Raw genomic sequence first — 24240 nt, forward strand, 5'->3', positions numbered from 1 at the left:
TTCAATAAGATTTGTGAGGCTTGACCTGTCCCTTATAAAGCCCTGCTGACTATCTCTAATCAAACTATGGTTTTCTACGGTGGTATAAATCCGCGCTGAGTCCTCTCCAATAATTTGCATACCACAGGCATAAGAAAGTGAAGTCTGTAATTCCCAGGATTTTCCCTATTCCCTTTCTTGAAAAAGGGAGTGACATTTGCCATCATCCAATCATCTGGTGCGACTCCGGTGGTCTGTGAGGGTGCAAAGGTCATTTCCAAAGGCGCAGCAATCCCTTCCCTCGCTTCCTGCAGTAACTTTGGGCATATCTCGTCTGATCCAACAGACGTATCTATCTTTATGTTTTACACAATTCTCAGCACATCGTCCTTCTTAACACCAACCTGTTCACTTATATCAGTCCTTTTCACGCTGTCCTCACAAATGACAAGGTCCTTCTCAGTAGTGAATACTGAAGCATAGTATTCATTGAGGACCTCCTCTACCTCCTGTGACTCCACGCACATGTACCCTCCACTATCCCTGACAGGCCCTACCCTCACGCTGACAATCCTCTTGTTCCTCACATATGTGGAGATTGCCTTATAGTTTTCCATAATCCTTCCCAATAAAGTTTTTCATGTCCCATTCTAGCTGTTCTAACTCCATTCTTCAGTTCCTTCCTGGCTACCTTCAGTGAGTCCCCAGAGTGTGGAAATAGGCCATTTGGCCCAGCAACTCCATACGGGCCCTCTGAAGGACATCCCACCAAAACCATTCACCTAATTTGCACATCTTTGCACGGTGGGTGGAAACTGGAGCACCTGAGGACCCCACGCAGACATGGGGAGAACGTGTAAACTCCACACAGACTGTCGCCCAGGACTGGAATCGAAATCGGTTCCCCAGTGCTGTAAGGCAGCCGTGTTAACCACTGAGGCATCATGCCACCCCCATATGACCCTATAGAGGTCTAAGGATCCTTATGTAAACGTCGTTTTTCCTCTTAACTAGATGTTCAATAACCCTTGGAACCTTGTCAAATGCTTTGCTGACGTCCATTTGGACAGCGCTGACTGCTCTGTCTTTACCTATCTCTTGGCCACCTCCAGGAAGAGTCAATCCAGTTTGTGAAACACGGTTTTCCACTCATAAAGCCATGCTGACCATCTCTAATCAGTCCTTGCCTTTCCAAATATACGTAGCTCCTTTCCCTCAAAATCTCCTCCAACAACTTCCCCATCAATGGACTCAAGGGGCTGTAATTTCCTGGCTTTCCCTGCAACCCTTAAGTGCTGGAACAGCATTCGCCAACCTCCAGTCTTCCAACACCTCACTGTGGCTGTTGATAATATAAATATCTCTGTAAGGGACACTGCAATCTCTTCCCGAGCTTCCCATAATATTCTCCGATCGACCTAATGAGCTCCTGAGGATTGATCTATTTTTACTTGTTTTAATATTCCACCACTTTCTCTTCTCTGTTGAGGATTTTTTCCAAGACATGGCAATTTATTTCCCAATGTTCCCGAGTTACCATGTCTTTCTCCAGAGTAAATACTGACAAGACTTTTTTTTTGTTTATGATCTCACTCATCTCCTCTAGTTCCACACATCGGTAACCTTATTGACCTTTAAGGGGCCCTATTCTAGCCCTTATTGAAACTCACACAAGGGCTTCTGAAATAAACCATATCCACCGTACCAACACCCACCCTCACCACACCCTTATCTATTCTGCCATTTATATTCACACCAACAAATAAAATCCAACAGGCTCTAAAACAAATTCTCTTTTATAAAATTTGTTTCTAAGAGTCCAGTTACTTTTTATTGATATGTTGTTTCTCACTCATTGCAACATGCTCCTGACTTTCTGTCAGGCTAACAGTACTTGTTTTTAGACTGAAAACATAAAGGTTTGTGCGAGTCCTTGTTTATCAATCAGAAAAAAATTAGCTTACAGGGTCTTCAAATAATAGAGAAGGCAAATCAAATGCTGCCAATTTTTACAGAGGGAATGGAGGCTAAATATAGGGAGGTCTTACTAAAACGATGCAAGGTACAAGTCATACTTCACTTAGAATATTATGAACAGCATGTGTGCCCGAAGGAAAGGTATTGTTGTATCAGAGGCAGGCCAGATAATTTTCACTCGGATGATATTGGGAATGGAGGGATTTTATAATAAGAAGTGGAGTAGATTGAGAATGAACCAATTAAAGTTAAGAAAAATGAGAGAGAAACTGAATGAAACATGCAAGATTCTGAAGTGCTTTGATCGGTTAAATGCTGGGAAGTTAGAAAATAGAACAGTGCAGCATAGCAATTGGCCCTTCGGCCTACCACAATGCTATTCTCAACTCATCCCATCTGAATGTACATGGTCCATATCCCTCTATTCCCTGCCTGTTCATGTTTCTGTCGAAATGCCACTTCAAAACTTTACTCACATTTCTGTTTCAAGACCTCGCTTGGCAACTTCCACTCTCTGAATAAAAGATCTTGCCTCACACACATCATTTAAACTTTCTCTTTCTCACCTTAAACCTCTGCGCTCTAGTATTTGAAACTTATACATTGGAAAAGAGATTCTGACTATCCACATTATCTATCCTGTCCTAGCGTTATATTCCTGTACCTGGTCGCCTGTCAGCCTCTGATACTCTCACAAAGCAATCCATCTTTGTTTAATTTCCTCTTATACCTAACACACCTTTAAAAACACAATACTGGTAACGTGTTGATAAACCCTTTTTGTACCCTCTCCGAATCCTCCACATCCTTGCTATTTTGAGATGAGATCTGCACACAGTACTCCAAATGTGGCCAAACAGAAGTTTTATACAATTACAACATCAGATGCAAATCACGATACCAAACGTTGTGACCGATGAAGGCCAGAGTTCGATTTGCTTTCTTTCCCATCTGAAACACTTCTGTTCCTATTTTCAGGATGTCACTGTCTAGCACCAAAATCATAATAGAAACGTCAAAGATTTTAGTCTGCCGGGAGGTTATACAAATGTTGATCCCTGTTCCATTATGAAAACTTGGGAAGCTGACAAAGTGTGACATCAAACAAGCGATCAAAGAAGTGGGTTTCAAGGCGTATTTTGTCACATAAAACGAAATTTGTATCACAAAACTGATTTGAACGAATTTGTTCTGCTCGAGGTCATCATCTTTTGTCAGACTCAAAACGACTCAGAATTTAGTTCTTCTATAACTCAGTGGTTCGAGGCTGGTTTTGTAAACCAGCGGTTGTAACCTCCATTCTCACGGCAGCCTTGCTGAATTTCCTTACAACTTTGCAACAAGCATCCGAAGGTGCATTGTGTGTGTTGTTAGGACTTATTTTTGAAGGAAAAGCTGAAAGTCATTTTTTGCGCAGACCAGGCCTCAGCCATTTCAGTTTGGAAGTCCACATCCGTGTTTTTCCCCTGAGGATATTGTGGATGTCAATCTTCTGATGCGAAGAATGCCTTCGTTTGGCAGGAAGAAAAACGTGACTCATTAGAAGCAGTAAACTAATGGTGAAACAATGGGGGAACGAAAACTTACAGGAATGCGGCTGTATGCTCCTGTTCCTTATGTAGAGACAGGAATGCGCTGGAATCCAAATTAAACCAGTCAGAGGATGGAAGAGCACAGCTAGCCAGTCTGCCTCACAGGTGGATACATCGACGGTTTGCAGATACCAAATATTCACGATTGGGGCAGTCTTCGAAGGACAGCCTCCTGTCAGTTTACACCTCTGCTTTTGTCAACAGAATCGGATTTTAAAGCTAGTAATGAAGAAAGAAGAGGCCAAACGGTTCAATTCCTCATTTTATGTTAGTTGGGATGTCCTGAGGCCTTTGTCACTCTCAAAAGATGTGTCTGTATAGTTCCATCTATGGGTCAAAATGAGGTTCAGTTCTCCGCCAGGTCATGAACAAACGTGACGGTATCTGACTTCAGTCTCTGTCGCTGGTTCATTTGAAATTAAAACTTTGCATGGAAAGTCTCATTGAGATGAACACTTCAGACGTCAGGCTGTGGACCAAGTAGTGGTAACTGGAAAGGAGAATGGATGGATGTTTGATGACTGGTACTGACATGATGTATTATTCTGTGCTGTAAAAGCACGGTGTCACGAACATTCTTTTTCGATAGAAATGTCTCATCACAGGAAAAGAAAGCTATGCTGTTAAGAGAAGACACAATTGCACATGCCGTCCTACCTGGTCGACCAGTGGTTCCGATGCAGCACTTTCACCGCTGTGGTTTGGGTTCATTTCTAGGTCAGGGAATCAGAATTTATTGTTCCTGGTCAGGGTAACAACAAAGTAGAGCATCTTTGACAGGAATCACATGACAAACGCGTCCACATGTGCCTTGCAATATTGTACACGGCCATAAGGTGGTTCACTGGTTATCACTGCTGCCTCACAGCGCCAGAGATATGATTTGCCTACAACTGGGTTGACTGTCAGTAAGGTGCGAACTTCAGGTGCAAATGAAGAGAAAAATTGTTCTGTGAGCGTTAATCCCTGGAGGACTGGGTGTGCATTGTTTGCAATGAATAGCCAGTTTCTGAACTATAGTCATTCTATGTTCCCTTAGTGTGTTGCTTTAGCAAATGTTCAGACCAGGGAGAAAAGTGAGGAAAAACAGTCACTTCCCAGTCAAGGATTGATCCATTACGCGACAACCAACGGATTCCCTTTTGCCTGAACTAGCATCTATTTTCCTTACATTGGTAATGGCAGTACACAGCATTAGACTGAGTTTTAATGTGCTGCATTGGACCCAGCATCCTTTCCCAACATTGGCTATACAGGGATATAAAGAGATAATAAAAAACATGGATGGCAATGACTGTAATGAAAAGACGTCAGGAAGAATGGACAGTGTTTACTTGGAAACAAAAAAATGTAAAGGAAGCCATCGATGTAGTGAGGGGTAATGCCATTTGAAAAGACAAGGCGTGGTTTCATGGGTTGGTGGAAAAAACGAATAGATCATGTGGCGTGACACCAGGTAAAACTGAGTTGTGTCCGTATGGAAGGTTTCCAGGCGATGAGAATTTGGTGAGAGTAAACAGGAGGGAAATGCCTTCATTTGGATGTATCTATATCAAAACTTTAGAACTTCAAAACCAGCGATGAATGACAAAGAGAAGTTTGGAAAGTTATCCTTTTCCTTCTACAGCAGTTGAATTCGAAAACGATTTCTTCTTCGCTGGAAAGATTATTGAGAAGCTGATCCTAATATATTTGTGAAGACACGTGCAGACACGCGAGGAATGAATTTCACCATGACAGGGTGTCCGGGCGGTCATGATGGGTACGCGTTACGTGCACACTCTGTAATTGGTTAAAGTTAATTGGATAGAAAGCTCATAACACCTTCAACTGAGTAGGACTAAGTACAGCATGTGCTGATTGTGAGGAAAGGTTCAGCAGCTTGTTCCACGTGAACTTCTATAAATTGTACAAAAAACTGAGCATGAAAGGGAAGCCAGTTAGCTCAGTCCGCTGCATAACTGGTTTATGATATAAAGTGAAGCCAACAGTGTGGGATTAATTCTCGCAATGTCTCAGCATACCCTCAGGATCATGATCTCCCAACTCAGCTAATACTTTAGACGATGGCGATAATCAAAGTGAAACTATACTATCGTGAGTGGGAACTGACCTGCTAATGTAATGCACCTTTATCCTTTCATGTGTTGCATTGGAATATTTGGCTGCAATCACAGAGAAGGGAGTGAGTCCATATGCTGCTCACTCATCTCCCCCAAAAATATCCTGTAACAAGACACGAAAAATATTCCTACTGCAATTCTGTAATCTTCACAGCAATACTTAAAACATCGTTATCGTTTCGATTCCAGTTTTTCTGGTAACAGTCAAAATGTCCAATGAGTTAAATCTAATATTTTGTGGACTGCTTTAATGGCCTGTGCGAGCTTGCAGCAACACCGGTAATATGTAAAGAGCTGAACATCCTTTCCAGAATTTAACACAGCGCAGGATCAGCGGTATGAAAGACGTCATTGTTTGCAAAAATCACCTCTGTATCTCTATTGAGTGTTGGATATTCACTCAGGGAGTATTTATGGCTGGTCTTAAGTAACTGAGGCATTTCCTAAGGACAGAGCACTCCAAGAAATCATATTTTTTTTAGAATAAATGTTGTTTTACTCAACGTTCTTTGGTAACTTTTAAATATTTTTGCACAGACATATACATGCATGCGCACATACATTTATATCTGTGTGGATATATAAATATGCGCATATATGTGCATGTGTGTGTGAATTCAGGACATTAGTAATGGATAGTTGGCCATTTGAATGTTCTTCCTATAGAATGTGAGAGCGTAGAGATTACAATAATGTCCCAGAAATGTGGTGGAAATGTGGCATAGAAAAATGTGGCGGAAATCGACTTTATTGAATGCTGCGTACGTTTACAGTGGTGTCCTGTGTTGATCACCAGAAATGTCATTTCGCCACTGGACTGGGGTTTTCCTTCGATCGGTTTCACTTCGTCAGGGAATTCGATTCACTGAAATTTCACCAACTTCCATCGGCATGTTCATATGACACATCGACCCACACTGCACAAAACGACAACAATATTCAGCATACTGCACCCACGAGGACGTGGCATGGTTTTTATAAACAGTGAAGATTGAATAATGTTATGCAAGGGCAACGTGAATTCAGATTTAATTGCTGAAGACGCAAGAATCCAGAGTAAGATTCAAAATGTCAGAACTTCACGTTCATTACCTTGGCCAGAATTCCAGCCCAGCAAAGGGGAAATCTGCCCCAGAAGCACCTGATTCCATGCATTTGCTTGCTCCATGTATCCACTTTGAAACCCATGCGAAGCAACATTCAGCCTGAAGGAGAACTTGTCAGAATTCTCCACAGTCTGATCTAAAGCTAAAACAAGAGCTGTCTATTCCAGTTGGAAGGGAAGGGATGTGGAGGTGAGACCAAAATATTTCGTGGTGTTTAATTCATATTGTTATCATTACGATTGTTTAAAAATCTGGACCAGAAATGGCACAGACACAAAGGAGCCCATTGTTAATACCGATCTGGCCCCGCTCCATGATTCAATATCATCATGGCTGACACAACAATTTTGTGTCTTTTTCCAGCCTATCCACATCATCGTGTTGTCTACTGACTAACAGATGTTTATTGATCTCTATCATAAATAGACATCAAAAATTTAAACTTGTGAGAGGAAAATATTTCGTTTCGAGACAGTTGGGTTTCTGCACGAATATTGTTGGTTTTGCAGATGAGCAGCTGAGTCTGCTCTGACCATCTTCCAAACCATAAACTAAAAGTCGACTCTGATGGGACTCGAACCCACAACCTTTGAATTACAATCTGAGCAGTGACATAGAAGTCCAACGCGCTATCCATTGCGCCACAGAGCCACGCCTGCGATTGCCTTTGAACACACAAATTTGTGTTTGACCCATTGCGTTCAGGACACCCATCTCGCATCTGTCTGTCCTGGTTACACTTTCCAGTACCTGTTCCTTATCCACGTGTGCTCTGGCTCTTCAAATGTACGTCTACAGACTGCTGGAATGTTCTCATGACACGTAGCTTTACCACATGCTCAGATAATGATTTCCAGATTCGCAACACTCTACTGGTGAAAGCATTGTCGCAAATTCTCCTCAAAACATCTTGTCTACTGTATTTCATTTATGCCACTGTATTCCTTCCAAATATAGTCTGATCCTTCTCATACATATATATCCTTTTCATAAAATGTGCACGTTAATCGGTTACTCAAAGAGCCTTCTCTGCTCTTCGATAAACATCCCCCAACCTAGCTCGTCTACCTTCACAATGGAAATGGTCCAGCCCTTGCCATTCCTGTCATCTCCTCTGAATATCTCATCCTGCAATCAGAAGCTTCCAGCAATCTGGCGATTGCAACGGACAAGCAAAGTTCCCTGAAGTAAAGCCAAAAGGTCTGAACAAAATCAACGGCTAGTGTCCATATCTCATGAAAAGGAAAGTTAACATTTCGAGTCCAATGATCTGTCTTCGGAATTGATGGGATGGACGGGTGGGTGGAGAATGTGGAAGAGGGCGGACGGGTTCTAAAATGATTGAACTCGATGTTGGGTCCTAACGTTTGCATGGTCTGTCTGTATAAAATGAGTTGAAGGTATTCCAGCTTGAGTTATTCCTTGAAGGAGCACTGCAGCAAACCAGAGACTGGAATAGTGGCCTGGGAACACAGTGTCTCGATTAGAGTGTGGCTGGAATTGTACAGTAGTTCAGGCAGCATCCGAGGAGCAGCAAAATCGACGTTTCGGGCAACAGCCCCTCATCAGGAATACAGGCAAAGAACCTGAAGGGTGGGAAAACAGTGTAATGTTGAAGTTACAGGAGACTGGAAGATCGGGATAGTTTTTGTTGATTCTGGACAGAACGCAAGTAATCTCAGTTTTGTCACCGACTCTGTTTTCCTCTCTCCATTTCAGAAATATCACATTCTGAGCAGGAAATGCAGTTGCTTCTATTGAACGAAGTGCAGACAAATCTCTGGAAGATGTGACTGGAAGCTTCCACATGTGATGAGAGACATGAGAAACTAGCAGGAAATGTAGCTTACAACATAGAACGTTACAATGCAGTGCAGGCACTTCGGCCCTCGCTGTTGCAGCGACCTGTAAAAATAATGTGCTGTCCATTGTAATGGGAAATTAGCATTTATTTCGAAACCAATAAAAGCACAGGGAAACAAAGAAGTAAGAACCTGACTTTGCAGAGGCAAGTATTGCAGACTGAAAGAAAAAAAATGTAAAGTTAAACCGAACTAATGGCAGACTTACAAGCCAGTAAACGACCATATCACCAGACAAGGAATGGGGAAAAAACAACTCTGTATCTGGAAAGGAACTCGAATATTTCAGGTCCCTGACATTGAAGTGTTGATAAGAAGAAGCGAATTCTATTATCAAGGGAAATTGTATTATGTGTGGAAGGTGCACCAGTTACCATTTTGGTAGATACAGGGGCAACATATTCAGTACTTAAATCTCGGCCGTTGAGAGAGTCGACGCAATGGATGCATCAGGATTCATGACACGGGAGAGATGAACAGCACCCCTATGGTGTGAAACCAGTAATGGTGAAACATTCCAATTCTCATTTCATTTCTCGGAATTCTGTTCTTTAAATCTGACAGCTGGCGATCTCATAGTGAGTCTGTGGTCGGATTTGTGCAGTACCCCGACAGGCTTGCAGGTAATACAAAAAGAAGATTTACCAGTGCAGGCTGTAAAATCCGACTCACGACTCCTGATGCATGGCTATGAGTGATGATTACCCAGAGAGCCATAAGTTCAGTGAGCGATTCGCTCGCCCAGGTTGCAAGTAACCATATTAATCCCATTAACCCCGATTTTCTTGCTGGAGATATGAGGCACTGCTCAGCACGCATAAACCGTCATGGCCCTTACAAATCATATGAGAAGGATTTTTTTAGGAGAATGTTTTAACCAGGTCAGTTATTATTGTGCAAATTTTATTAGAACGATCACAGATGTGCGGTCAGTGTAAACTTATCCAAAATATCTGTCGGGCAAATAGAACCCATTTTTTAGATGTGGAACGCTCCTATCCTCAAGTACCATTGGCGAACACATCCAGTGTAATGTGGCAGGATTTCGGACCATGGGTACTACTGGCACAAAAAAAACAAAAGCTTGTGTCTTCAGGGACGATGTGCATATCTGCTTCAGTCCAGATATAAGGACATATATGGAGAAACTAAATTGGCTAACTCAGGCAGATCGGGCAGTCCCGGTAACCCCCGCCAAGAGGGTAGCCTAGTGTTGAGCTACGGTAGATGTTTCGGATCCAAGATTAAGTAGGGTCCCTACTGAGTGCAGGGCAAAAGACAAACGTGATGTGGGTTCATACGAAGCCTTGAATCCAAAAGAATAATCCCGAAGTCTCAGTATCGATCTTGCAGAACAAAAGACTCGTTAAAACCCGAGGCTGGAAAAGGAATTACTCCAGTCGTTGACTCCGTCCTGAAGGATGAAGTGATAATTCCCTGTGGATAATCACCGGTGAGTGCCCCCATTCTTCCAGTCAAAAAGGCAAGTATTCCAGTTAAATGGAGGTTTATTTTTAGATTAGATTTACAGTCTACAAACAGGCCCTTCGGCCCAACAAGGCCACACCGATTCGCCGAAGTGCACCCCACCCATACCAGTACACTAGGGGGCAATTTAGCATGGCCAATTCACCTGACCCGCACATCTTTAGCATGCAGGAGGAAACCGGAGCCCCCAGAGGTAACCCACGCAGACATGGGGAGAACATGCAAACTCCACACACTCAGTTGTCTGAGTCGGGAATTGAACCCGGCTCTTAGGCGCTGTGAGGCAGCAGTGCTAACAACTGTGCCACCGTGCAGCCCGCAGGTAGTCAATTATGCTGTTGTTCCGCCCGCCCCAAATGTTCCTAATCCTTGTGCAATATTACCCAAATACAACCGGATAGTAAATGGTTCTCTGCTGTGGATTTAGCAAAAGCCGTCTTTATTGTAGCGTTACAACCAGACAGTCAATTCTGGTTCACCTTTCCATTCAAATGCACATCGTATACATTCAGGTGAATGGTCTCTTTGCAGTATGAACTCGCTTGAATTTCAGCAGATTTCCAGAATCAATTAATTATTTCAAATCACAGCGGACGAATGGTCTCTCCTCTGTGTGAACTCACTGGTGCCTCAGCAGACAGAATGACTGAAAGAATCCTTTTCCATTCTTAGAACAGGCGAAAGACCTCTCTCCACTGAGTTCGCAGATGTAAAGTGAGATCAAATGACGTCCTGAACCCATTCCCTATGAGAGAGTACTTGAATGGTTTCTTGTCAGAGTAAATACGTTGAATGTACAGCAGTTCGTGACACCTTTTAATGCCCTTTTCATACTCTAGGCCATTAAATGGTTTCTTGTCAGTGTGAACCCACTGACGAGTCAGCAAGTTAGAGAACTGAGCAACTCCCTTTCCACACTGAGAACAGTTGAATTGTTTTCCCCCAGTGTGGTTGCCCTGATGAATCTTCAGGGCAGACAAGTAATTGAATCGTCATCAAATTTCCGCAGTTTCTCTCCAGCGTCCCTCCAATTATGCCTCGATATTTCAGGTAGTGAATACTTCCACTCCACTGTGAATTTACCTTTCTGCTTTCATTTTCAAAGGCGGGAAAGTTTCAGGCTACATGGAACAAAGCAACACCTTCAAATCCCGATGTAATGCTTCGTTTCAGTTTCCCAACAGCAAATCCTCATCTTTGATACCACTCAAATAAATCCAGAAATATCTCAGTAAGAGAGGATCCTCAGAACACCACAGCATGTGATTTTCATTCTCCATGGATGTGGTTATTCCAGAACAGGTCAGCATTTATTGTTCATTCCTGATTTGACTGGATAAGGTGATGATGAGCTTCCATCTTGAACCACAGTTTTTGTGTGCTGACGGCAGATCCAAATTATAGGTAAGTGGAATCCACAGTTTTGACCCAGTGATTCTGGAGTAATGGCAATATATTTCCAGATCAGGATGGTAAGTGGCCTTTCCTATCTGTTGAGTGCCCTTTTCCTTTTAGATGGATGCAGTTGTGATTTTGTAATGTACTTTTGATGGAGCCTTGGTGAATATCTGCAGTACATCTAGTGGATTGTGCAGACTGCATGTCTGAGCGTTTGGTTATGGTGGGAATTGATGTTTGTCGATGTTTTATTAGTTATGTGTTGCTGCTCAATTCAGCTGCTCTGTTCTGAACGGTTTTGAGCTTTTCAATATTGTTACAGCTGCAGTAAGGAATCCTCAAGAAGGTTGGGATTTAAATATTTCTTGCTACTCAGATGCTGACTAATCTGTTGTGCTTCTCCTGTACATTGTTTCTTTCACACTGAAATCATCCAGGCGAAAAGGAACTATCCCATCGTGCTTCATTCTGTATTGTAAAGTAGTAAACAGTTGGTAGGGAAAGAAGAAAAGAAAGAGAAGAACATTTGGTCAATGAGGTGAACAACGATCTCGCTCTGAGAGTGAACAGCGGTTAACGGAGACTGCCAGTGACAAATCATCGGTGGCGTGTAATCGCAGGCTATGTGTTATTCAGGCTTTAGGAGTCAAGACAATCTCTGACTATGACCTGCCCCTGTGGCCGCAATGATATACGGCTGCTAAAGTTAGCTTCTCAAAGACATTGCGACTTTCACTGCACCAAAATAGGACTTTGGACCCATCTTCCAAATGTCCATCATGAAGCAACGATCCATTCTCATCCCATTATTTTTCAGAAATTGGTCTGGAGCTTTACGCACTCTAGTACTCCAAGTGATCAGCGAAATATTTTTCTAATTCCACCACCTCCAGCGAAATGCTATTACCAAACATACATCCCCCTCCCCGCCCTTTGTCCGCCTCCCCCGCGGAACATTCCCTCCAGGGCATTGTGGTGCACTGCTCCTTCTCTCTCAACACCTCCCCCAAAGTCCATGGAAGCTTTCCCTAAAATTGCGGAATATGTGACACATACATTCATAGAACATGAGAACGAGGAGCAAGGCTTTGCCGCACAGGCCTTAAAGAATACTTCGCCATTCATTCAGCTCATGCCTGATCTTTCCATGGACACGCATCCACTTAACCAAACTCTGAAGGTAATCTTTACTTCCTTTATTGTTCAAAACAAAAGCAGCCCGAGCTAAAAAAAAATTGATTGATGTCGCAACAACTACATCGTTGGGCAAGCTCTCCATCGAGGAACAACCCTCTGGTTGAAGAAATTCCTTCTCAATTCAGTCCTATATCTCGTTCTAATCCAGAGGCTGTGCCCTCTTGCACTAGTTTCATCTGCAAATGGAAGCATGCTCTCGTTTTCTATCTCACACATGACCTTCATAATCTTATACGTTTCCATAAGATCCGGCCTCATTCTTCTAAATTTTCGGAATAAGCCTATTCCACATACCCTCCTGTCATCAGCGAACACCTACAAATCCGGAATTCCATCTGTCAGAATATTGCCCCTGAACAGCACGTTGTTGAGGCCATTTTTAAAATCTAAGTACTTCAATTCACTGCGTCCCGCTGTACACCATGATCGTAATGCCATCATAGAATTCGAAAAGATTTTGCAGGAATGACCTGCTCTTCATTAACCCAGGCTGCATCTGTCAAATTTCTACGGAGAAGCCCCGCTATTTTTTCCTCGATAAAAGACTCAAGAAATTTATGCACTACACTTGTTAAATAAACTGGTCTATTATGTTGGAGAATGGGTCTGGGTGGGTTGCACTTTAGCGGTCGGTGTGGACTTGTTGGGACGAATGGCCTGCTACGATACTCGAAGTAATCTGATCTAATTCCTCATATTTTGTCTGCCACACTTTTTAAACAGTAACGCCATATTTGTGTTTTCCAATCTGCTGGGACTGCCCAGAGATCAACGAATTTTGGAAAATTACCGCAAGCACATACCATTGCCTTTAGTACCCTGCAATGCATTCTATCAAGTCCTGGAGACGTAACCATCCTTTGCAATATTAGCTTCAACAATCCAACGCTAGTTCTTTTGTTATAATGTCTGTTCCCAGGTCGTCACCAAACGTCATCTCTTTGTCAATTATTGGCATGTTATTAATATCCTCCACTGTGAAGACCGACGCAAATGCCTGATCAATGTCACTGCTATTTCCACATATCCCATAAGGAAATGCCCCTTCTTATCCACGAGAGGGTCAACGTTTACTTTTGCCTCTTTTTTCATTTTGTATTTTACTAGAAACTTCTGCTATCAATCTTTATATTCTGTGATATTTTTAATGCCATGTTCTTTCTCACACTTTTCTGCATTAAATTCCATTTGCCAACTCTCAGCCCAGCTCTACTGCATACCTGTGTCACTGTGTTATCTACAATATCTTTCAGCACTGTGTACAACTTTCCCGAACTTAGTGTCGTCCGCAAATGTACTAACCCATCCTTCTCCGCCCCCATCCAGCTCGTTTACAAAAAAATGACAAAAAGCAGTGAACCCAAAACAGATCGTTGCAGTACACCACAAGCAACAGAATTCCAGGATGACGTTTTCCCATCAAGTAACACCCTCTGTCTTCTTTCAGCTGGCTAATTTCTGATACAAAGAACGACATCCCCCTCATTCCCATGCCTCAGTATTTTGTGAGTCACCTGCCGTGGCGAGATTTATCAAACTGCTAACTGAAACCCAAACGTGCATTACATGAACGGCTTTATCCTCATACATCTGTTTAGTCATCTGGCAAGTTTTGACAAGAGTTGTAGCTCAGTTTTAGCTTCCCAGATGAAGATTTGCTCACTGAGCTGGAAGGCTCATTTCCAGACGTTTCGTTACCCTCCTGGTTAATATATTCATTGTGCCTTCGGATGACGGACTGTTCATGAATTCTGCTTTCTATTTATATGCTTGCGGTTCTTTGGGTTGGTGATGTCATTTCCTGTAATGATATAATTTCCAGTTCTGTTTTTCAGCGAGTTGTAGACGAAGTCTATCTCGATGTGATTTTGATGGATTTCCAGTTGGAATTCCATGCTTCTCGGAATGATCGCGTGTGTCTCTGTTTCACTTGTGTTCGGATGGATGCGTTGTCCAAGTCAAAGTAGTGTCTCTACTGATTTGTTTGTAAGGATACCAGTGAGAGAGGGTCACGTCGTATTGTGGCTAGTTGATGTTCATGTATCCTGGTGGCTCGTTTTCTGCCTATTTGTCCATATGCAAAAACTGATGTCATTTCCAAAATGCCATGCAAGAACTTGACAAAAATTGCATTCGATAAACATTGCATTCGCCTGAGGCAACACATCCATCCGAGGACAAGCCAAACACCTACATGCAGGAGACTTAATCGAAGCATGGCATTCCATACAGAACTCCATCAACAAACACTTTGAGTTCAACGCCATCGAATACCCCTTGAGAAAAAAAGAACTGGATATGACATCACCATCGGAAATGACATCACCAACCCAAAGAAACCCAAACATATCAAGAGAAAGCAGGAATCATGAACAGTGCATCGCCTGGAGACCCACTGAAATTGTTACCTAGTAGGGTGATGAAACGTCTGGAAATGAACTTCCCAATTCAGTGAGCAAACCGACCTGCAGTTCAGCGATCATTTCACAGAGCTCGATAATGTTTGTGAGTGTCGTCCACCCATTCACAAAACCGGCTTGACTTGCCCTCATAAATTTATTCCATTCGAGATGATTACAAATCTTATCTCATGGAACTTTTCCAACACTTTACCCACAACCGAGGGAAGAGTCAATGGTCTATAATTTCCAGGGTTTCCTTTACTCCCTTTTTTGAATGAGAGAGCAATTTTACTATCCTGTAGTGTTCTGGTACTCTAACTTTGGACAATAACAACATTAATATCAAAGTGGAAGAATCATAAATCTGATTCTTAGCTTCCCAGAAAGTCCTAGGATAAATACGATCTGGCCCAGGGGAATTTAGATATGTTCACATTTTCAGAGCTTATGGCGCCCTGTCTTTGGGAACTTCAATCCTATTTCGTCTGGTAGCCAGTTTCTCAGTATTGTCCTAGTCAACATTTTGTTTTCCCAGTGCAAATCCTGACTAAAGACATTGCTTTCACTCTTCCCCTATCGCTTCTGACTCCACACACTACTTACCACGACTGTCCTTCATTGGCCATATTTTATTCTATTCATTCTTTTAGCCCTCACATATCGATGGAAAGCTTTCGGATTTTCCCTTAATCTATCTGTCAACAAATTCTCTGTCCCCTCCTGGCTCGTCTTCACTCTCTCTTCAGGTTTTTCCTGTTTAACTTGTAACTCTCAATCTCCATTACTGAGCATTCACATCTCATGGGAACACAAGCCTTCTCAACAAGAGATTCAACTTTCTCAGTCATCGTGACACCTGCGCTTGACAATTTCCTCCCTCTCTGACAGGTACATACTTATTAAAGAGACACAGAACCTGCTCCTTGAATAAGCTCCCCATTTCTATTCTGCCCATTCCGTGCCGTTTCTTTGCCAACCTCTGAATGCGTAATCTTATTTAATCGCATTGCAATTTTCTTTCCCCCATCAACAGCGCTTGCACTCTGGTGTATACCTATCCTTATGAAAATCTAAAGTAAACATAACTTAATTTTGGTAACTGTCACCAAAGTGCTCACCTATTGCCAAATCTAACATCTTGCCGCGTTCATTAACCAGCACTAAATCTAATTTAACCTCTCCCCTTGTTGGCCTGTTCCATAACACATTATGTAAGGAATCTATGGCAGATACACTCAACACTATCCCCATCAAGGCTACCCTGACTGAGCTGCTTCGATCGATCGACATGTTGATTAAATTCCCGCATGATAATTGCCATACAATTTTTTCATTTGTTATTTATGTCTTTGTTTACTGCCCTCACCAATATCATCTTAAAATTTGGAGGCGGATAGACTCCGACAATCAGTGACATTTTCTTCTTAGAACTTCTAATTTCCTCCCAAATAGATTCAAACTCATTCTCCATAGAAACTAAATCATCTGTTTGCATCGGTCTGAGGTTGTCCTTCAATGTTTGAATTACACCACCTTCCTTACTATCCTTTCTGTCCTTCCAAATTGCCTCATACCAGTGAATATATACCTCCCAGTCTTGACGATGCTGTCTCCATGTCTCTGCAACGTGCATTAAATCGTATTCATTTGTGATGATTTATGCCGTTATATCTCCAACCTTCTTCCGAAAAGTACGAGCATTCAGGTATAGTGCCTTGAGGGTCGCATTCTTACTCATTGATTAAGAAACATCTATAATAATATCTTCCACGGTATCCTTGCTTCTTGCTTCTCCTCCCTTGTCCATTTCTGACATCCATGCTTAGTTTACAAGTGCTCAAATACACCTTCCAGGTGAAGCAATACTTTCCCTACACTTCGCACAATCTAGTCTACAGCTCATATTGTGGTCGCCACTACCTTGGGAAACGAAGTGTTTTGCAGAATGCGAAGTTCTATTGCCAAAAGTGTCCCTGATCTTCCTGTTCACTGCTCATTTAGCACAGAATCATGTTTCCAAGCGAACGTCTCTATCTCATCTTACTGCAGTGTTGCATCATAGCTTAGCGCATGCTGAATAAGCAGCAGACCATTTTCTGCTTGAGGATCCCACGACCCTCCAGATCAATTTCAGTCATTTTAGAGGCCTGAAGTTTCCCATGTGTTGGCCCCCGACACACTCACCAGGCCTAGTCACAGACTACCTTTGGTTAGTCATAAACAGTCTCTGTGAGCAGTTGTTAATGCTCCAAACAGATCATTATCAATTCCTATGCCCAACTGCTCGTCTCTCTCTTTCGGCTCTATCCCGACATCTCATTTCCTCCTAATTACTGCGCCCCCACATATCTTCTGCATATAGACAAGATGTTTTCCTGGAAATCATCAGTGCCAAGGACGGGGTCACTGGACAAAAAATGTAAACTTCGATTTCTCTTTTCAGCATCTTTTCGTCTTGCCCCTGAGGAGGCTGGATACCGTGCTTCTGTAATGACCCCCTACGCAGAAGACAGAACTGTTTTCATCCTGAAAGTTTCTCTTGTTGATGAATCCCATTACAATGTTTGCCACTGGCATCGACTTCGTAGCTCAATGAAAGTAGAAATCATGTGTTTGGGATTTGTGCCGACGCTCTGTTCTGGATATGATAAACAACAAGAGAGCAACATCTCCATCATATCAGATGTGAACAGATAAGAATCTGCACAGGAGTTGGAATTAAGTAAATGTTTTTCAGTTGGACAAAATTCAATCCATTTCTCACTGTAATAGCCTGTGGCTATCAAAGCAAATATTTCATAACCACAATTGCTTAATACAGCGTTTTCAAGCTAAAATATCTGAATGATAATCCTCCAGAGTTACAGTACAGTCGTGTCTGCAAATGGAACAACTGACTGAATCACTTTACTTGTTCAGCGAGCAAACAGTCCTCTTGTGGCAAGATATACGGGCAGAATGCAGGAGGAGGGATGGAAAAGTTCTTAAGCAGTTTGACATAGGGACTGAGGAAGTGTTCACGGTTTTCTGGATTGAAGTGGGCATATTCCAAATTCAGGATGAACTTGTATCTTATGTTCCTGTCTGTGACAAGGGAGGAAATTGCAGGTGTTCTGAGCAATGGTTTACTTTCATCTTTGGGTTTGTAGTGGACTGGACTAACGCAAGATTGGGAGAGATAAACCAGAGAATCACCCAGCAGTGAAACTCACATCAATTGAAGGGAACCTTTTGGAGCGAACCTTGAAGGAAAGAGTTAACTGCCACTTCACCAGGCAAGGTTTCATCAGGGAGAGTCATCACGGTTTTGTTACAGAATGTCATACCTAACAGATTGGATTAAATACAATTTATTGGCAAGTGATCAGGTTTTATTTTGAACGAGGTTAGTGAAGTTGATGTTATTTGTGTGGATTCCAACATAGCCTTCAACACGACACCACTCTGAAGACTGGTAAGAGGATACAAGTGAAAAGGGATTTTAGGTTCCCTGGCAGTTGGATACAAACATGATTGGTGGTGGTAAGAGACACAGGATGGTGATAGAAGGCTGTTCCTTGTGACTGGAACTGGTATTCAGTGATGTAACAGAAGGATGAATGCTGGGTCCCATGTCGTTTGTGAATGTGTGTAAAGAATGTAGAACAAGTTAGGAGGAAATGATAAGCAGAGTTGTCGATGATACGAATATTAGCAAAGTGGTTAATAGTGAGGAAGATCCTTTTAGGAAGTAGGAGCTCAGAAATGGATTTATCAAATGTCACATTCAGAGAGGCGACGTTGAAACTAACCATGAAAAACATGAGGTGATGCACATTGGAAGGAACACATCAACTGATTACTCAATGATTGACAGGACACGAGGAAACCCACAGGAACAGAGAGTCTTTGCATGTTGGTCAACATATCCGTGAAGGCAGCAGAACATAGTGACAATCACAACTTTATCAGTCAAGGCAAAATTTATAAAAGCAGATGAAGTGGTGCCACAAGGAGACAATGTGGTGAAGAAAGCACTTGGCACGCTTTTCGTTATTAGTCAGAAAGTCGATTATCCAAGTTGGAAGGTCATGTTGTGGCGATATGGAGCATTGGTGAGATCACATTTAGAATATTGTTTACAATTATGGTCAACTTCTACAGGAAGGATTTTGTGAAAATTGAAACTGTGCACACATGATTTACAAGGGTGTTGCGGGGAGCCGAGGGCTTCAGATAAGCATGGAGATGGTGTCAGCAGGGGCTTTTTCGCTGGAATGCTCCAGGCAGTGTGTCACGTTCTCATCGTTTATGAAATCATGAGGGGCATGGATCGACAACTGGCCTAAATCATTTGCGCAATATGTTGAAGTTCAAAACTAGAGAGCACAGGTTTCAGGTGACAGGCACCGAGACACACTAAACAATGTATAGAGAGTGACAGAATGATGGTTGATGTCCAACAGACATTGGTTAAGCTCAGTCTTTGGTTTAAAAAATAAGCATTTTCTGCGTGAAAGCAGTTTGGAAGATAAGTCGTGAATGGAACATTAGGGGTGATGTACCGATGAATAAGTGACTGGGTAAAATATTGTCCAATGAACTCTGAAATGGAGAATGCCGTATTTATAAGGAACAATCAATAAAAATCTTTTCAATGAACTGTGATATTGCAGGACTCTGAAATACACACCGAAATGGCTGTGCTGGGATATGAGTCACATTGACGTTTCTGCAGGAGCATCAACTGTTTCGGAAGTCAAATTAATATTTTTCATCTGTTCAGCAATAGTGAAGCCAATATCTATTCCACCATTCCTCTCAGAACCTGACAGGGAGAGCATGCATTGCCTGATTGAAACATTCCAGTTGATGAAACTCGTTTTTCCTTTGAGAAACAGATGTAGCAGTTATTAAACAGAAGATTTCTCTTTTCCTTCACCAAATTTATATTCAAACATTCAGTTTCACTGAGAGAATGCAGAATTCTACAACAATTTTTTCCCCCAGGTAATCAGTCTCTGCAGTTTTCTTTTCTGTAGGAACCTGAATGACCTGATATTTATGGGGAAAAGAATGTTGCAGTTTTTTCTCGCATGAGGCAGAAGAACCAACTGAGTGGTGACAGGTGCATCTTAATTTTCTAAAGCAGTTGAGTGGTGGTGATGTCGAGTTAAAAGCGTGGATCTTGAAATGTACCCCTGGTAAGGTAGCATCCATGGAGTAGGAAAATCGATTTTCGAGCATAAGTTCTTCGCTAGGTATGTTCGAAACGTTCACATTCTTGGTCCCCAGATGTTGCCTAACCACTGTGCTTTCTCGCGCTATCCTTCCTGACTACAAGAGGTGAGGCTATACTGGATTTGGTTCTAGGTAATGAACCAGGCGAGGTGTTAGACTTGGAGGTAGGTGAGCACTTCATGGACAGTGACCACAACTCGGTGACTTTTACTTTAGTGATGGAGAGGGATAAGTGTGCACTGCAGGGCAAGGGTTATAGCTGGGGGCAGGGAAATTATGATGCGGTGAGGCATGACTTAGGATGTGTGGATTGGAAAAACAGGCTTCAAGAGAAGAATACTAATGATATGTGGAGATTGTTCAAGGAACAGCTACTGAGTGTCCTTGATAAGTATGTACCAGTCAGGCATGGAGTTAAGGGTCTTGTGAGGGAGCCGTGGTTTAATAAGGAATTGGAATCCCTTGTGAAAGGGAAGAAGGCGGCATATGTAAAGATGAGGCGTGAAGGTTCAGTTGGGGCGATTGAGAGTTATAAGGTAGCCAGGAAGGATCTAAAGAGAGAGCTAAGAGCAGCGAGAAGGGGACATGAAAAGTCCTTAGCTGGTAGGATTAGGGAAAATCCAAAGGCTTTCTATAGGTATGTCAGGAATAAAAGGATGACAAGGATAGGTATTGGTCCAGTCAAGGATAGTAGTGGGAAGTTGTACGTGGAGGCGGAGGAGATTGGAGAGACAATAAATCAATACTTTTCGTCAGTATTCACTCAGGAACAGGACACTGTTGCTGGTGTGAATATTGAGTCACAAGTGATTAGAATGGATGGCATTGAAGTATGTAGGGAAGAAGTTTTGGGATTACTGGAAAGGATGAAAATAGATAAGTCTCCTGGGCCTGATGGCATTTATCCTAGGATCCTCTGGCAAGCTAGGGAGGAGATAGCAGAGCCATAGGCCTGGATTTTTATGTTGTCATTGTCAACGGGAATAGTACCAGAAGACTGGAGGATGGCGAATGTGGTCCCCTTGTTCAAGAAGGGGAGTAGGGATAGCCCGAGTAACTATAGACCAGTGAGTCTGACTTCTGTGGTGGGCAAAGTCTTAGAGAGAATTGTAAGGGATAAGATTTATGAACATCTGGATAGGAATAACGTGATCAAGGATAGTCAGCATGGTTTTGTGAAGGGCGGGTCGTGCCTCACAAACCTTATTGAGTTCTTTGAGCAGGTGACTAAGGAGGTGGACGAGAGTAAAGCAGTAGATGTTGTGTATATGGATTTTAGTAAGGCGTTCGATAAGGTACCCCATGGTAGGCTAATGCAAACACTACGGAGGTAGGGCATTGAGGGTGCATTAGAGGTTTGGATTAGGAATTGGCTGGCTGGAAGGAGACAGAGGGTAGTAGTTGATGGTATAGATTCATCTTGGAGTGCAGTTACTAGCGGTGTACCACAAGGATCTGTTTTGGGACCATTGCTTTTTGTTATCTTTATAACTGATCTAGAGGAGGGGCTTCAAAGCTGGGTGAGTAAGTTTGTGGATGACACAAAAGTCGGTGGAGTTGTGGATAGTGAGGAAGGATGTGGCAGTTTACAGCGGGATATAGACAAGTTGCAGAGCTGGGCAGAAAGGTGGCAAATGGAATTCAATGTAGCTAAATATGACTACAATCTCTCGCATCTGCAATCCTCACCTTCTACTTAAATGGGGGTAGTGTCAGATACTGTTCCTGAGATGTAACAACATGTTCGTAATGATAGTTTGGATATGCAGTTGGAAGCTCATCACTGATGTAAATCATTCTCTACCTCCCAATCTGCCAAGCACATGCAGGTCCTGCACCTCCTTCATTGGCATTCTCTAAACACCTGACGCCTGAAAGAAGAAGGCCTCATCTTCCGCTTGGGAGCTTGATGCCACATGGGATTAGCAGTTTCCTCAATCACCCTTCGCTCACATTATTCTAGTTTCATGACTCCAACTCAGCATTGCCCTTATGTCCTGCACGTCACCTTTCCAACCTACCAGCTCCACCTCCTGTCAGAATTCGTATCATATTTTCCACCTTTATCTGCTCATCACTTTCTCAGCTATCACGCCCCCAAATTCCCAAACCACCCATTTATCTCTCAGTCCCCACGGCCACAAACCTCATTCGTGATGAGGCGTTTATGTCCGAAACTGAAATTCTCCCGCTCCTCGCATGCTGTCTGAGCAATTGTGTTTTCCATCGCCACACGATCGACTCTGAGTTCTGGCATCTGCAGTTCTCACTTTCTCCACGGCGCGGTATTGTGTAAAAGTCACATTATGGAAAAAGTGCAGTTTCTGTGCATTTCTAAGTTGTTAATTTCATTTGCTCAGTCGGTTCTAGATGGAGTATTGAGTGTCTTTCTGCATTATCATTATGGCAGGGATGTGACTGCACTGGAAACTGTGCAGACCAAATTTACCAGGACATTGTCTGTTCGTAGAATTTCAGTTATGAAGATTATTTGGACAGACTGCGCTGTCACAAAGATGCTCTCTTTAAAAAAAAACAACGAGCTGTACTTTTCCTCAAGGATTATGTGTCTTGACTTTTTTTTTATCAAAGGCATTGTAAATCAATTCAGGCTCCGAATCAGATGAAGTGTTATAGTGATGTAATTCTTCGCTGTGAGGCCTTTTTTTTCTCCATCAACAGCTGAGGCTTGAGGCCAAAGACTCTATGTTTTAGAAATGAACTGTTTTATGGTAAAAGAGTGGTCATTCTGGAATGCTGAATTCCGGTTTTTAGATCCTTCAGTAGTGGTGCACTAATTCATAACTTCTCTCCTTCTGCCGTTCTAATTATTAACCCTTAGCTTCTGTTTCATTTTCACTGTGTTTAAGGTGCTTTTTTTCGGAATGTTGTGTACTTTCAGAACGACATAATTCAGTCTATTTTGGAAGGACTAATTTCTGTGGGTATTCTATATATACTTTTATTTTTCTATCCGTGATTTTGTGAATTTTTATAATTAGCTAATCGGGTAATTATCACTGTACACTTAACGAAAAAGAATATCATGTTACGATCTGGGTTGTGTGCTTAATAACTTTTTGAATGATTTAGCCAAGCTCATAACAAATTGGAAGATAGTTGATGGATTAAAAGAGCAACCGATATGTGCCTGCGTCTTCACTTCGGGTGTTGATTTGGATTGTCGTGGACAGTTCTTGGGAAAGCATGTCTCATTTAGGTACAAAGGGTTGTTTGACTACGGACGATGAAAAGTTGGCATTTTTACAAAAAACTGATTCAGGCAATGCTTCTGGAATAAGCAAAAATGCTGGGGTTGTATTTGCCTCTTTCTGTGAGAAAAGGAGAGCAGTAGCTCAGCATTTCACCCAGCTGGAAAATTCATGAAAATTTGCAGAGATGTTTAAATGTTAATTGAATATGAAGCAGCTTGAGTTAGACGCGAGAGATAAGGAAAAGAGACCAGATTTCAAACAGTTTCAGGTACGATTCGAAGAAGAGAGAGCAGAAGAGCAGAGAGAAAGGGAGACAGAGATTGAACTTCAGAAATTGGCAATTACTAAAGGAATTCACATTAAAACGCTGGAGATAAATGCTGAAGATAAGATTACACTGGAAGAGCATATTGTTAAAACGACAAAGAGAGCAGCTGAAATGGCTGATTGTAATGAACTGATCCATAAAACAAGGATGGGCTTCCAGAATCATTTTAAGCCTGAGGGATAGAAATTGGGCAAAGAGAAATCCTCACGTGGAAAGGGAAAGTTAAATCTCTGTGAAGGTCACGAGGATAACGTATCACAGGATATATAGGAAAACCTTGAAGGGAACAAGATCTGAGGTTTTCATTGCAATAAAGTAGGCCACATGAAATCAGTATTGGAGAACTATGGAAA

General features: G+C 42.3%; 1 non-coding gene across 1 annotated transcript; it reads right to left on the reverse strand.

Annotated features, from left to right (window-relative positions):
• Positions 1–7336: 7336 nt before the first annotated feature.
• Positions 7337–7428, reverse strand: trnar-ucu (transfer RNA arginine (anticodon UCU)). Its single transcript is given in 2 exon segments — positions 7337–7372; positions 7392–7428. It is a non-coding gene; the product is annotated as a tRNA-Arg (tRNA).
• Between the last annotated feature and the right edge of the window lie 16812 nt (positions 7429–24240).

The sequence above is a fragment of the Hemiscyllium ocellatum genome, unplaced genomic scaffold (assembly GCF_020745735.1).
Source record: "Hemiscyllium ocellatum isolate sHemOce1 unplaced genomic scaffold, sHemOce1.pat.X.cur. scaffold_204_pat_ctg1, whole genome shotgun sequence".
NCBI classification, from domain to species: Eukaryota; Metazoa; Chordata; class Chondrichthyes; order Orectolobiformes; family Hemiscylliidae; genus Hemiscyllium; species Hemiscyllium ocellatum.